We start from the raw sequence: 14607 nt of genomic DNA, 5'->3' as shown, positions 1-14607 counted from the left end.
TAGTTTCCATCACCCGAGAGCTTGTCCGTTTATTCTATGCTTCTGATGTTTCCTTGCCATTGGAAACCATAACAGGCCTGGACCTTTTTTTGATCGTTGAGGTCCCGCTGACATCGCTGAATCGGTGTGTGTGACACCGATCCAGCGATGTCTTCACTGGTAACCAGGGTAAACATCGGGTTACTAAGCGCAGGGCCGCGCTTAGTAACCCGATGTTTACCCTGGTTACCAAAAAAAACAAACAGTACATACTCGCCTTTCGGTGTCCCTTGCCGTCTGCTTCCTGCTCTGACTGACTGCCGGCCGGAAAGTGAGAGCAGATCACAGCAGTGACGTCACCGCTGCGCTCTGCTCTCACTGTACGGCGGCACTCAGTCAGAGCAGGAAGCAGACAGCAAGGGACCTGACGGACATCAGATGGTGAGTATGTACTGTTTGTTTTTTTTGGTAACCAGGGTAAACATCGGGTTACTAAGCGCGGCCCTGCACTTAGTAACCCGATGTTTACCCTGGTTACCCGGGTGCTGCAGGGGGACTTCAGCATCGTTGAAGACAGTTTCAACGATGCCGAAGTCGTTCCCCTGATCGTTGGTCGCTGGAGAGAGCTGTCTGTGTGACAGCTCCCCAGCGACCACACAACGACTTACCAACGATCACGGCCAGGTCGTATCGCTGGTCGTGATCGTTGGTAAATCGCTATGTGAGACGGGGCCTAAAGGTAATTTCTGAGGTTCATTGGCCATCTTTGTCGCGGGATGTGCGTTCTTTTGTGCAGTCCTGTGGGACTTGTGCCCGGGCCAAGCCTTGCTGTTCCCGTGCTAATGGGTTGCTTTTGCCTTTGCCGGTCCCTGAGGGGCCCTGGACGCATATTTCCATGGATTTTATTTCGGATCTTCCTGTTTCCCAGAAGATGTCTGTTATCTGGGTGGTTTGTGACCGGTTCTCTTTCACAGTCAATATTTGTGGGGGGCTGTCTATCCTTTGGGGATTTTCTCTGAGGCAAGATAGCTTTCCTGTTTCTATCTTTAGGGGTAGTTAGTCCTCCGGCTGTGACGAGGTGTCTAGGGAGTGACAGGAACATCCCACGGCTACTTCTAGTGTTGTGTTAAGCTCAGGAACTGCGGTCAGTACAGGTACCACCTCCTCCAGAGCTCGTCCCATGTTGCTCCTAAACCACCAGTTCATAACACAACACACCGACGATGGTTAGCAAAACGCTGAGCCTCCTCTTGAGACAACACCAAATTGTCCACCACATGAGCCCAAATTTGCTGCAACCTGTCAACCACAGAATCCACACCAGGACAATCAGAAGGCTCAACCTGCCCTGAAGAAAAACGAGGATGAAAACCAAAATTACAAAAGAAGGGCGAAACCAAGGTAGCCGAACTAGCCCGATTATTAAGGGCAAACTCGGCCAATGGCAAGAAAGCCACCCAATCATCCTGATCAGCAGACACAAAGCATCTCAAATAAGTTTCCAAAGTCTGATTAGTTCGCTCGGTTTGGCCATTTGTCTGAGGATGAAATGCGGAAGAAAAAGACAAATCAATGCACAGCGTAGCACAAAAGCCCGCCAAAACCTAGAAACAAACTGGGAACCTCTGTCGGACACAATATTCTCCGGAATACCATGCAAACGAACCACATGCTGAAAAAACAACGGAACCAAATCAGTAGAGGAAGGCAACTTAGGCAAAGGCACCAAATGAACCATCTTAGAAAACCGGTCACAAACCACCCAGATAACCGACATCCTCTGGGAAAATAAAATCCATAGAAATATGCGTCCAGGGCCTCTCAGGGACCGGCAAAGGCAAAAGCAACCCACCAGCGCGGGAACAACAAGGCTTGGCCCGCTCACAAGTCCCACAGGACTGCACAAAAGAACGCACATCCCGCGACAAAGATGGCCACCAAAAAGACCTACCAACCAAATCTCTGGTACCAAAAATACCAGGATGGCCAGCCAACACAGAACAATTAACCTCAGAAATCACTCTACTAGTCCATCTATCAGGAACAAACAGTTTCCCCACTGGACAGCGGTCAGGTTTGTCAGCCTGAAATTCCTGAAGAACCCGTTGTAAATCAGGGGAGATGGCAGAAAGGACCACCCCTTCCTTCAGAATGCCGACCGGTTCAAGGACCTCAGGAGAATCAGGCAAAAAGCTCCTAGAGAGGGCATCAGCCTTAATATTTTTAGAACCCGGAAGATACGAGACAACGAAATCAAAATGGGAGAAAAACAGGGACCATCAAGCCTGTCTAGGATTCAGCCGTTTGGCAGACTCGAGGTAAATCAGATTTTTATGATCGGTCAAGACCACAATACGGTGCTTGGCTCCCTCAAGCCAATGTCGCCATTCCTCAAACGCCCACTTCATAGCCAATAACTCCCGATTGCCGACATCATAATTGCGTTCAGCAGGCGAAAACTTTCGGGAAAAGAAGGCACACGGTTTCATCAAGGAACCGTCAGAATTCCTCTGAGACAAAACGGCCCCTGCCTCAGTAGCATCAACCTCAACCTGAAATGGAAGAGAAACATCCGGCTGACGCAACACCGGGGCAGAAGTAAATCGGCGTTTAAGCTCCTGAAAGGCAGCGACAGCCACAGAGGACGAATTCGTCACATCAGCGCCTTTTTTCATCAAATCGGTCAGGGGTTTAACCACACTGGAGAAGATAGCAATGAAACGGCGATAAAAATTAGCAAAGCCCAAAAATTTCTGAAGGCTCTTCACGGATGTGGGCTGAATCCAATCATGAATGGCCTGAACCTTAACCAGATCCATCTCTATAGATGAGGGAGAAAAAATGAAGCCCAAAAAAGAAACCTTCTGCACTCCAAAGAGACACTTAGACCCCTTCACAAATAAAGCATTATCACGAAGGATCTGAAATACCATCCTGACCTGTTTCACATGAGACTCCCAATCATCGGAAAAAATTAAAATGTCATCCAAATATACAATCATGAATTTTTCAAGATAATTCCAGAAGATATCATGCATGAAGGACTGAAAAACAGATGGAGCATTAGAGAGCCCGAAAGGCATCACAAGGTATTCAAAATGACCTTCGGGCGTATTAAACGCAGTTTTCCATTCGTCACCCTGCTTAATACGAACAAGATTATATGCCCCTCGAAGGTCAATCTTAGTAAACCAACTAGCCCCCTTAATCCTAGCTAACAAATTGGAAAGCAAAGGCAAAGGGTATTGAAATTTGACCGTGATCTTATTCAAGAGGCGATAATCAATACAGGGTCTCAGGGAGACATCCTTCTTGGCAACAAAAAAAAATTCCGCTCCCAGTGGTGAAGAAGATGGCCGAATATGCCCTTTCTCCAAAGACTCCTTAACATAACTCCGCATGGCGGTATGTTCAGGCACAGACAGGTTGAAAAGTCGGCCCTTAGGAAACTTACAGCCTGGAATCAAGTCAATAGCACAATCACAGTCCCTATGCGGTGGAAGGGAACTGGACTTGGGCTCATCGAATACATCCTGAAAATCAGACAAAAACTCAGGAATTTCAGAAGAGGGGGAAGAGGAGATTGACATCAAAGGAACGTCATTATGAACCCCCTGACAACCCCAACTAGTCACAGACATAGATTTCCAATCCAACACCGGATTATGTACCTGCAACCATGGAAAACCCAGCATGATAGCATCATGCAAATTATGCAACACCAGAAAGCGATAATCTTCCTGATGGGCTGGCGCCATACACATGGTTAGCTGTGTCCAAAACTGGGGTTTATTTTTAGCCAAAGGTGTAGCATCAATACCCCTTAAAGGAATAGGATTCTGCAAAGACTGCAAGGGGAAACCACAACGCCTGGCAAATTCTAAGTCCATTAAGTTCAAAGCGGCGCCTGAATCCACAAACGCCATGACAGAAAATTATGACAGTGAGCAGATCAAGGTCACAGATAACAGAAATTTAGGTTGTACAGTACTGATGGTAACTGAACTAGCGATCTTCTTTGTCCACTTAGGGCAGACCGAAATGACATGAGAAGCATCGCCACAGTAAAAACACAACCTATTCTGACGTCTGAATCCTTGTTTTTCTGTTCTAGACAGAATCCTATCACACTGCATAGGTTCAGGCATCAGCTCTGAGGACAACGCCACAGCGCTCACAGCTCTGCGCTCACGCAAGCGCCGATCAATCTGAATGGCCAGAGACATAGAATCACTTAGACCGACAGGCGTGGGAAACCCCACCATAACATCTTTAACAGATTCAGAAAGACCCTTTCTGAAAATGGCCGCCAAAGCATCCTCATTCCATTTAGTCAGCACAGACCATTTTCTAAATTTTTGACAATACAATTCTGCAGCCTCTTGACCCTGAAACAGGGCCAACAAGGTCTTCTCAGCATGATCCACAGAATTTGGTTCATCATATAATAACTCTAGAGCCTGAAAAAAGGCGTCTACATTAAGCAAGGCCGGATTCCCAGATTCCAGGGAAAATGCCCAATCCTGAGGATCGCCACGCAGCAGGGAGATGACAATTTTAACCTGCTGAATGGGATCACCAGAGGAACGAGGTTTCAGAGCAAAAAACAGGTTACAGTTATTTTTAAAACTCAAAAATTTGGACCTGTCCCCAAAAAACAAATCAGGAGTAGGAATCCTAGGCTCTAAAACCGGAGTCTGAACAATATAATCGGAAATACCCTGTACCCTAGCAGCAAGTTCGTCTACACGAGAAGCCAATCCCTGAATATCCATGCCAGCACAAAACTCCACAGTCACCCAGAGGAAAAGATGGAAGGAAAGACAAAAGAGACTACAGAAAAAAAATGGCTCAGCACTTTTCTTCCCTTCTTCTGAGATGAATTTAACTCATTGTTGGCCAGTTGTACTGTTATGATCCGGTGACCCTGAAGCCGCATGAGACTATCTCTGGAGTAGGTGGTACCTGTACTGACCGCAACCCTAAACTGACACCGCAACTAGAAGTAGCCGTGGGGTGTTCCTGACACGGCCTAGACACCTCGACACAGCCGGAGGACTAAATACCCCTAAAGTTGGAAATGGGAATTCTATCTTGCCTCAGAGCAGAACCCCAAAGGATAGGCAGCCCCCAACAAATATTGACTGTGAGTTTAAGAGGAAAATACGTACGCAGGCAGAAAAAACAGTATTTAGCAAAAGAGGCACTTCTAGCTAAATAGAAAAGGATAGGACAGAATTCTAAGCGGTCAATATTAAAACCCTAAAAATATCCACAGCAGGTAATACTAATATTCTACATCTAACTAAAGACATAGAATGTATATCTGCATCTCCAGAGAATCCAGCATGACAGAAAAATCCAAAGTCTAAGCTGGACAAAAACACCATAAATTGCACTGAACAGAAAAGCACACAGAATGCGTGCTACCGAGAACAAAAACCAGGCACTTATCTTAGCTGAATTGAAAGCAGGGCATGAGGAGCCAGACAGAGATGCAATCCCTCCATGAACAATGGACAACTGGCATGGAATGCTGGATCCTGCACACCTAAATACCTAATAGAGCTGCAATCAGCAGAAACACCTGCCCTGGATTACAATCCAGAGACAACAGCACTACCACTAACAACCACCGGAGGGAGCCCAAGAGCAGAATTCACAACACTGGTGTATGCAGCAGGAACTCAGAGCTGAGTAGCAGGATATCCCCACAGGTTCAAAGGAGTAGGTATATAGCCAGGGAGTAATCAGAGGTCAGGAGCTGGATGCAAGGCAGAATACTCTAGCACAGACTGAAGGCTGGGGTGGAGTTATATAGCAGGAAGACACAATGCACATGAGACCAAAGACGCCATGTTGGAAAAGGGCAGTGATGCACAAAAGGTAAATAATGTTCAGAGTCCTGACACTTGCTCTTCTTTTCACTGTCAGCCTCCCCCTCCCCCTGCATTCAACTGTAACATGAGTTCCTTTCCCCCTCCCTCAAGAATGTGAGCAAGTCTACTCAGCCGTGTGGAAAAAAAGCACATGGTCGGGGAGGGCATTACTTTTGTTTTCTTAAACTGGTATATAATCGTGCAGATTAGGTCTGGAAGCCGGACAAATACATTTTTGACCTCTGCACTGGCAGAACCATACTCCAGTGAATTTTCTAAGCTTAGGAACCAGCAGAATCCAAATAGTCGATTGCGGATTAACCAAGGCACATAGCCAAATCATGCTTAGACTTAAATGAATGTCCGTTTCATGCTGAGAAAAATGATCATTTGTCTTCCTTCTACGGGCTTCTCCCCAGGAGTTATGGTCAATAGCCGGATTTCATAACTTTCAAAAAGGGGACTATCCAGCCCCTCAGTGATGTCATGATCAGAGGGTATAAGAGATTCAGCCTCATTTTAGGAGTGAGTTTTTTTGCCCAGGGAATCAGCTGAGAGAGGCTCTGCAAATCTGCTCTAATGCAAAGGGATGTATCGCCCTTCCTCCACCACATGGTCAGCCATGATATGAGAGAACTATAAGTACTTTTCATCTTTAATCCCTTTTGTTTGGTAATCGTTCTGTACATACTATATTTGTCTTATCTTGTAATATCTTTTTTTATATACTTTTTGTAAACACTGACTAATCTTTTTGGAGTAAAAGCTATAATATTTACAAGTCTCGTCCTCATTGCTCTAAAACGTACCTCCAACGTCCTCTGAAGTAAATTACGCTACTGATTGGGTTGGCTCCTGACCTGCTATTAATCATAGGAATAGGAGCTGGTGGCAGTAGAGCATACTGAGCTTGTTGGGTATAGCTGCCAGTGACGGAAAGGGGTTTATAAGGCTATTGCCCGGCTGTGGCAGGGAATAGGTATATTGTCCTCACTGCAGCGTGCCCAATAGCAGGTACATGACCAGGCAGCCTTTCTGGTGACAAATTCATCAGTCAATCCAGGGGGCAGGATGCCTCTCCTGTCTCCAAGACACTGCTGCTCATGTGCAGGGCAGGGGTGAGATCAGGCAGAAGAAGAGGAAGCTGGGAAGAAGGAGAGGACTCGTGGTGGCCTCCGGATCCAACATAGCAATTGCTAGCCCACACAGCCAGGAGAAGATCAGGCAAAGATGCTGGGGGAGAAACATCCGGGGGTGAACTGCTGGGGGCGAAATGGGCAAACTGCTGAGAGCGAAATGTGCGGGGTGAAATGTGCGGTGGCGAAACATCCAGGGGGCCAAATGACCAAATGCTGGGGATGAATTTTGCGGGGGCGAAATGTAGCTGGGGCGAACTGCTGGGGGGGGGGCAAAAAATCCAAATCCCCTTCTGGATAATCCAAATACTCTCTAGCAAACTTCAGATGGGCCCGGACATGTACTGGCTTAAGCAGGGGGACACGTCTAGCACTGCAGGATCTGAGTCCCAGGCGGAGTGGTGTGTTACTGATGGTAGCCTTTGTTACAGTGGTCCCAGCTCTATGCAGGTCATTCACTAGGTCCCCTTTGTGTGGTTCCGGGATTTTTGCTCATCGTTCTTGTGATCATATTGACCCCATGAGATGAGGCGAGATCTTGCGTGGAACTACAGATCAAGGGAGATTATCAGTGGTCTTGTATGTCTTCCATTTTCTTATTATTGTTCCCACAGGTCATTTCATCACACCATGCTGCTTGCCTATTGCAGATTCAGTCTTCCCAGCCTGGTGCAGGGCTACCATTTTATTTTTGGTGTCCTTCGACAGCTCTTTGGTCTTCACCATAGTGGAGTTTGGAGTGTGACTGTTTGAGGTTGTGGACAGGGGTCTGTTATACTGATGACAAGGTCAAACAGGAGCCATTACTACAGGTAATAAGTGGAGGACAGAGGAGCCTCTTAAAGGAGACGTTATAGGTCTGTGAGAGCCCAAAATCTTGCATGTTCTTAGGTGACCAAATAAAAGATGAACTTACATACCTCAGTTATTGGTACGCCATGTGGATTGGGGGAGGGGTTCCCAAAGGCAGAGATTCTGTCCCCAGCATGGATGGTATATGAAACCTTTTGAAAACTATAACTCTGGCTGTGAGGCTTGTAGGATGATATCAGGAAAATCATAGGTTTGCTTATGAGTTTTCCTTTCAGTTAAGATTAAACATGCCGTGGCTGGCTTGGTTGGATCGAAATCCGTTTCTTGGCTCCTGCTGGACGTCAAAGTTTTAAAACTCACCAGTGGGTAGCTCCACAGATGTAAATGCCAAAAATGTAGGTTTCCCGCTTGTATGAGTATTCTGTGCCATTATATGTGATCTGAGATACACAAAGACATTGGATTGCCATGTGCTTTCAGGAACTGCTTTTAACTAGTTTTCTCAAGCTGCTCTGTTGTACACTAGGGTCTCAGGTTACACAGCTGTATAGCATGGGACAGGGAAGGGGCTGGAATCACACACATGCAGCTGTGAAGGGGCAAGCTGCAAGGGGGATCAGGGGGCTGGAGCATGTTAGTACAAAGCCAAGGAGATGCAGCAGAGCTCTGTATGAGTAATTGAACAATGAGGCTTATGCCATATTTCATGACATTAGACGTCCTCTTGACTATTATAGAGAAAAGATCACTACTCAGTGGAGGAGACCATCACTCTACAGAGGAGATCATCACACTGCAGTGGAGACCATCACTCTCCCCCACTCTACAGATAAGACCTGCACTGCACAGATGAGGCCATCGCTCTACAGAGGAGACCCCCATTCTTCAGTGGAGATCCCCACTCTACAGAGGAGATCCCCGTTCTACAATGGAAATCATCAGTCTAGTCTACAGTGATAATGACCATCACTCCACAGTGGAGACCCTCACTCTACAATGGAAATCATCAGTCTACAGTGATAATGATCATCACTCCACAGTGGAGACCATCATTCTACAGAGGAGACCCTCACTCAACAGAGGAGATCCTCGCTTTACAGATGAGATCATCACTCTACAATGGAGATCATCAGTCTACAGTGATGATGACCATCATTCCACAGTGGAGACCCTCATTCTACAGATGAGACCATCACTCTACAGTGGACACCTTCACTCTTCAGTGAACATTACTTAAAAGAGGGGACTCTCATTCTACCCTGGAGACATTGCTTTTCAGTTATCTGTGGTCCTACAGATTATTCCATCACTTTACAGAGGAGACCATCACTTTACTATTCAGTCAGTGGTCCTACAGATCATTCTCAGTCATGAAGACCACTACTGAATGAAGGCTAACTCTAAGTGGAGAACCTCACTCCATAGAGGAGACCCTCACTCTACAGAGGAGGTGTTCACTCTACAGTTGACACTACTCTACACAGGAGAACATCACTTAAAAGAGAAGACTCACACTCTACAGTGGAGACATTGCTTTACAATTGTCTGTGGTCCTACATGTTATTCTATACAGAGGAGACCAACACTTTACTATTCAGTCAGTGGTACTAAAGATCATTTGGACATTAAGACCACTACTATATGAAGATGACCTGAACTCTAAGTGGAGACCCTCACTCTACAGAGGAGACAATTGCTTCACAATTGATTGGGGTTCCACACATTATTCCATCATTCTACAGTGGATCCCCTCACTCTACAGGGGAGTCCTACCGATTCTTCCATCATTTTACAATGCAGACCATCTCTCTTGTCAGTGCAGACCATCTCTTTAAAGAACTGACACTTTCTTTACTTATTAATCTTTGGTTTTACAGATTATACATCATTCTAAAGACAAGACCACTACACAATGGAGGAGACCATCATGCTACAGAGGACACCATTGCTTTACAAGTATCTGTGGTCCTACAGAATATACCTTAATTCTATAGTGAAGACCATCAGTCTTTAGAGGAGACCATTGCTTTGCTGGAAAGCCTTGTTCTACATATTATTGTGTCATTCTACAGCCAAGACCATAAGTGTATGGGACAGAGACCATCTCTTTACAGAGGACACCATTGCTTTACACGTCAGCCTGTTGTTCTCTAGATTATTCCATTGCTCTATAGAGGAGACCACTTTAGACTATTTGTCTACAGGTGAGACATCTTCTCTATAGTTCTCACCATTCACTACTATCAGTTGTCTGTTATTAGTCCCCCAAAGACCCCAGTCCTTGTCGTCTCCATTACATGTACCTGTGCAGCCTGGTTTCTGTGCATCTGTAGAGACTTCAGAGCTCTGATCTTTGATCTCTCCTCACACCCTCGTTGTACCAGGAAGAAAGCGTAGATACAGCTGCAATCATGGTGTAGGGTGTGGTGTGCGAGATTATTGCTGGAAGGTTGTAGTTTCTGTTTTATTGGACTCAAATTTGGTCTTTTGCCAACCATAACGACTGAAGAAGGAAATGTAGTGAGATAGCAGTGTGAACCAGCCCAAAAGACTGACGGGAGAGACCAAGCCTGGACTCGGAAGATTCTCACACATTGTTATATCCACAGACAGAATCAATGATGATGATCAATGATGTGAATAGAACCATAAAAGTGGAGGTGAGAGCTGACTAATACAGGAAGGCCCCCGGCCTTGTCAGAATAGAAAACAGTCAACCTGATGAAGTCACAATTATATAATGTAGTCACTATAGATGAAACGTAGCAGCTCCAGCCCAGCAGAGGCTAAGATGGGTGAAATCCTGAAAATTCTGAAAATAATATATACCGTATATACTCGAGTATAAGCTGATCTGAGAATAAGCCGAGACCCCTAATTTTGCCACAAAAAACTGTGAAAACTTAATGACTCGAGTATAAGCCTAGGGTGGGAAATGCAGCAGCTACTGGTAAATGTCAAAAATAAAAATAGATACCAATGAAAGTAAAATTTATTGAGACATCAGTAGCTTAAGTGTTTTTGAATGTCCATATTGAATCAGGAGCCCCATATAATGCTCCACACAGTTTATGATGGGCCCATAAGATAAGATTAACCATAGAAACATTTGCCCCATATGCTGTTGCTGCTATTAAAAAAAAGAATCACATACTCGCCTCTCGCCGCTCAGCCCCCGGCACTTGCGATATTCACCTGTCCCCGTTCCACGGCCGTGCGCTGCTCCGTCTTCCGCGTCCTCTGCAGTGACTGTTCTGGCAGAGGGTGCGCACACTAAACACGTCATCGCGCCCTCTGACCTGAACGTCACAGCCAGAGGATGCGGAAGATGGAGCTCGGCGGTGGAACGGGGACAAGTGAATATCGCACAGCTCACCCTCCCCCGTTATACTCACCTGCTCCCGGCACGGTCCCTGCTTCTCACTGACAGATGGTCTCTGATGCCGGTAGCTTGTTTCGGTGTTCAGCAGTCACTGGTACCGCTCATTACAGTAATGAATATGCAGCTCCACCCTTATGGGAGTGGAGTCGCGTTCATATTCATTACTTTAATAAGGGGTACCACGTGACCGCTGAACACAGGAAGAGCTGCCGGCGCCAGGAAACCATCGGAGATGTAGGGACCACGCCAGGAGCTAGTCAGTATGTGACAGCCGCCGTTGCCCCTCCCCCGCCGACCCTCTGGGACAATGACTCGAGTATGAGCCAAGAGGGGCGCTTTCAGCCTAAAAAAATGGGCTGAAAATCTCGGCTTATACTTGAGTATATACGATATAATGTATTTGTGCTGGTGACTACAATGAGAACTAATGAGACCCAATGACAATGTCCCGCAGTGAATAAACTGCACCAGGCAATGACCACCAACCAAGTGACCTAATAGGGAGTCTCGGAGTCCAGGTGTGCAGGTGTCAGATGCAGACAGATCTCCTCCAATGGTTGTGCTGGTGAGTGGTCCAATAATCTCCCTTATACAATGGTTGATAATTCAAGCCAGACATAATAAATTAGGAAAATCACCGGCTGAAAGCAACTCCACCACCAAACACCGGACTACTACCCACAATTATTGGTGGTGATCTGCCAGCATGGGACACTTGAAGACCGGCACACCGAAACCCTTCATCAGGCCGGTTGATAAGTCTTTTCATTGCTTAGTGAAGTTTGTTCACTGCGGGACATCGGCGTCTGCTGTCCTTATTGCTTACATCATTGGTAACACAACAGCTGCCATCTGTTATTATACTCCTTGTCATTAGAGTTGAGTGAATTTTTAAAAATTTGGATCCAATTACGATCGGCGGTGAATATTGGTTTTGCATTATTCGACGAACGTCATTGTAGTCAAAGGGAGTAGAAATTACTGAATATGTTGTAAGGGGTTGACACACTCCGCTGCTTCGCAAGGTAGTCACAGGAACAGTTCTGGTAGTAATTCACCTGCTGGTTTATTGTAGGCAGCATAAACCTTAGCAGGGTTCAGAAAAATGAACAGAGCCTTTCACGCATAAAGGTAAAACAAAGCTAAAGACCATCAGAGGCCTTTTTACTGCAGGTAACACACACAGCGTCCTTAGCTCCTATGGGAGCCACGTGGGAGTTCCACCTCTCCCCAATACAACCACCCACTGGCTCTCATGGCCTCTCTGGCCAGGTATGTAACATCCATGCGATGGTCACATGACCTAGATCTCACACAGGTCCTGCCAGGACTCTGCATGTGGAGATATGGTGGACCCCCTCCCACCCGCTCTATGGAGGTCCACTAAAACCAGCCCGTTACATAGGTATCTATTAACCCTCTCAGCACTTAGCGTGCTGGAGGCAAAAACACTCTGATCTTACATCACAGACCGCAGTATGAACAGTGAGGCGTATCTTCCTTCACACACTATGAGAGTGACTCTGTCATAATGTTCTGAACTGATCATCAAAGATAAATTTGGCACAAGTATGGTAAAAATATGGTACAAATGTGGCAAATTCAGATTCGGTGCTGGTTCCGAACATATTCGCTCATCTCTAATCATGATGTAATTATAGAGGGCGCAGAGACATATCTACAGTGCCTTGCAGAAGTATTCATCCTTGGGCATTTTTTGTATTTTGCAACCTAATAACCTAGAATTTCACTGTTTTTTTTAAAGGTTTGCATCAGTTCATGTAAAGAACATGTGGAGCGCCCCCACACCACCGCAGGGCCGAGGGGTACCCGGAGCCGGGCCTCTAGGTCTCAGTCCTGGGGTTGTCACGGTGGCTGGACCCGGTCCGTGGCCCTGTCCGTCAGTGGGGGACGTCCGGTGCAATAAGTGGTGATGTAACGGTGCAGTCGTGGGGTGCAGGTCGCGGTAAATAACGAGGACACCAGGTTGCAGTCTCTTTACCTCTTTACTGAAGATCTCTGGGTCCTCAGTCCGGAATACGGTTCACCAGGCTGCGCAAGTCCGGCCGGTCCAATGGCACCTCCAGAGTTCACTTCACAGGTGGAAATCAGTGCCTTCCTTCTTAGCGCTATGTGTTGTGGTCCTTCCCTGCTGTGCTCACGGAAAGTACCCCACAACTGTTGTGTCTGTTTCTTAAGTTCCCTCACAACTCGATTAACTGGTCTTCTGCTAATCTTCCGTCCCTTCCTGATGTTACAGTCAGAACGGCACCCGTTTGTCGGGTAGGCCTGGAGTTCTTCCGGGACCCTAGAGACGCCCCTCTCCCGCAATTGCCTCCCAAGACTTCATAGGTGATATGTGTTAGACAGCCCGCCTGAGACTGACTGCCCTGCCGCTGTTTGGAGTATGGCTTGGAGCTGTATGTTATTCCACTCCCTCGGCGTTCCGGCCACCGGTAATGCGCCTCAGTAGGATGTTGCTCCGGTCTTACAGCACGACCCCTGCTGGTATTCTCCTATCGCTTGATCTCGTTTCTCACTCAGCACAATCTATCTCGCTTCTAGTCCTTTCTTGGCACCGCCGCTACCCGGAGCAGGCACGGTCCCTTTACGTTCTTTCTCGTTGCCAAGCCTCTGTCAGGATCCCACCCCCGACAGAGACCCTACTGTCTCTTACTCCACAACACCCTCTGCCACTAGGTGTTGCTTCGTTCAACCCAGTCAGCTTTCTCCACTAACTTCCTGCCTGACCCCCAGTTTACCCACTATGGTGGGGAGTGGCCTAATGAATAGAACCCTTAGCTCCCCCCGGAGGCCCAGCTGTGAAATGTATTGGTGTCTGTGATACCTGATCAGCGGAACTCCTTCAGTGCCATCGAACGCACCATGGCTCCCCATAGTGGCGGAGCCACAGTACTGCAACGACCAGGACTCTGGGGCGCTGCACTCCCCCCTGGTTAAACACAGTACTCCGGGACTGGGAAGAAAACAACAATACAAGTTAGCAAAAAGACATACAATTTTGTTGAGTGCAAAAACAATAAGTATACTTGAACAAGCTTCCCTTTATGGGAGGTGAGGACACTTAAACGTTACAAACATGGTTAACATTATAAATTACAGGCTATAAATAACTCCTGACAACATACTGACTTCAGAGTTTTTTAAAACTCCTTTTAGTCAAGAAGCATTATTTAAATTTTGTAACAAGATTACTTTATTGACACATAAAACAAACACATTTAAAACCAATGCCTCACAATCAAAAAATAATAAACTAAGACAGAAATCAGCGAAATATAAATACAGTGTGCCCAGATAAACCATGCTCCAAAAAATATATGCACATATAATTTCACTTTCTGGGAAATTGATGCGGTGAGGAAGGGAAAAACATTTGATGTCAAGAAATACACTA

General features: G+C 46.4%; 1 protein-coding gene across 6 annotated transcripts in view; it reads right to left on the bottom strand.

The window, feature by feature from the left end:
• The window catches only part of LOC143785030 (uncharacterized), a 69024-nt gene extending 58702 nt beyond the window's left edge, over window positions 1-10322 (bottom strand). For 5 of the 6 annotated variants that reach the window (XR_013217948.1, XM_077273680.1, XM_077273685.1 and 2 more), the window contains exon 1: window positions 10111-10322. The gene's annotated coding sequence lies outside the window, so the exon portion shown is untranslated. Of the gene's footprint in view, window positions 1-7914; window positions 8239-10110 lie in introns of those variants that run through there. The other variant, XM_077273681.1, reaches the window with a different exon arrangement.
• Between the last annotated feature and the right edge of the window lie 4285 nt (window positions 10323-14607).

The sequence above is a fragment of the Ranitomeya variabilis genome, chromosome 7, assembly GCF_051348905.1.
Source record: "Ranitomeya variabilis isolate aRanVar5 chromosome 7, aRanVar5.hap1, whole genome shotgun sequence".
Lineage (NCBI taxonomy): Eukaryota > Metazoa > Chordata > Amphibia > Anura > Dendrobatidae > Ranitomeya > Ranitomeya variabilis.
This window is presented reverse-complemented; position numbering and strand designations above follow the sequence as displayed.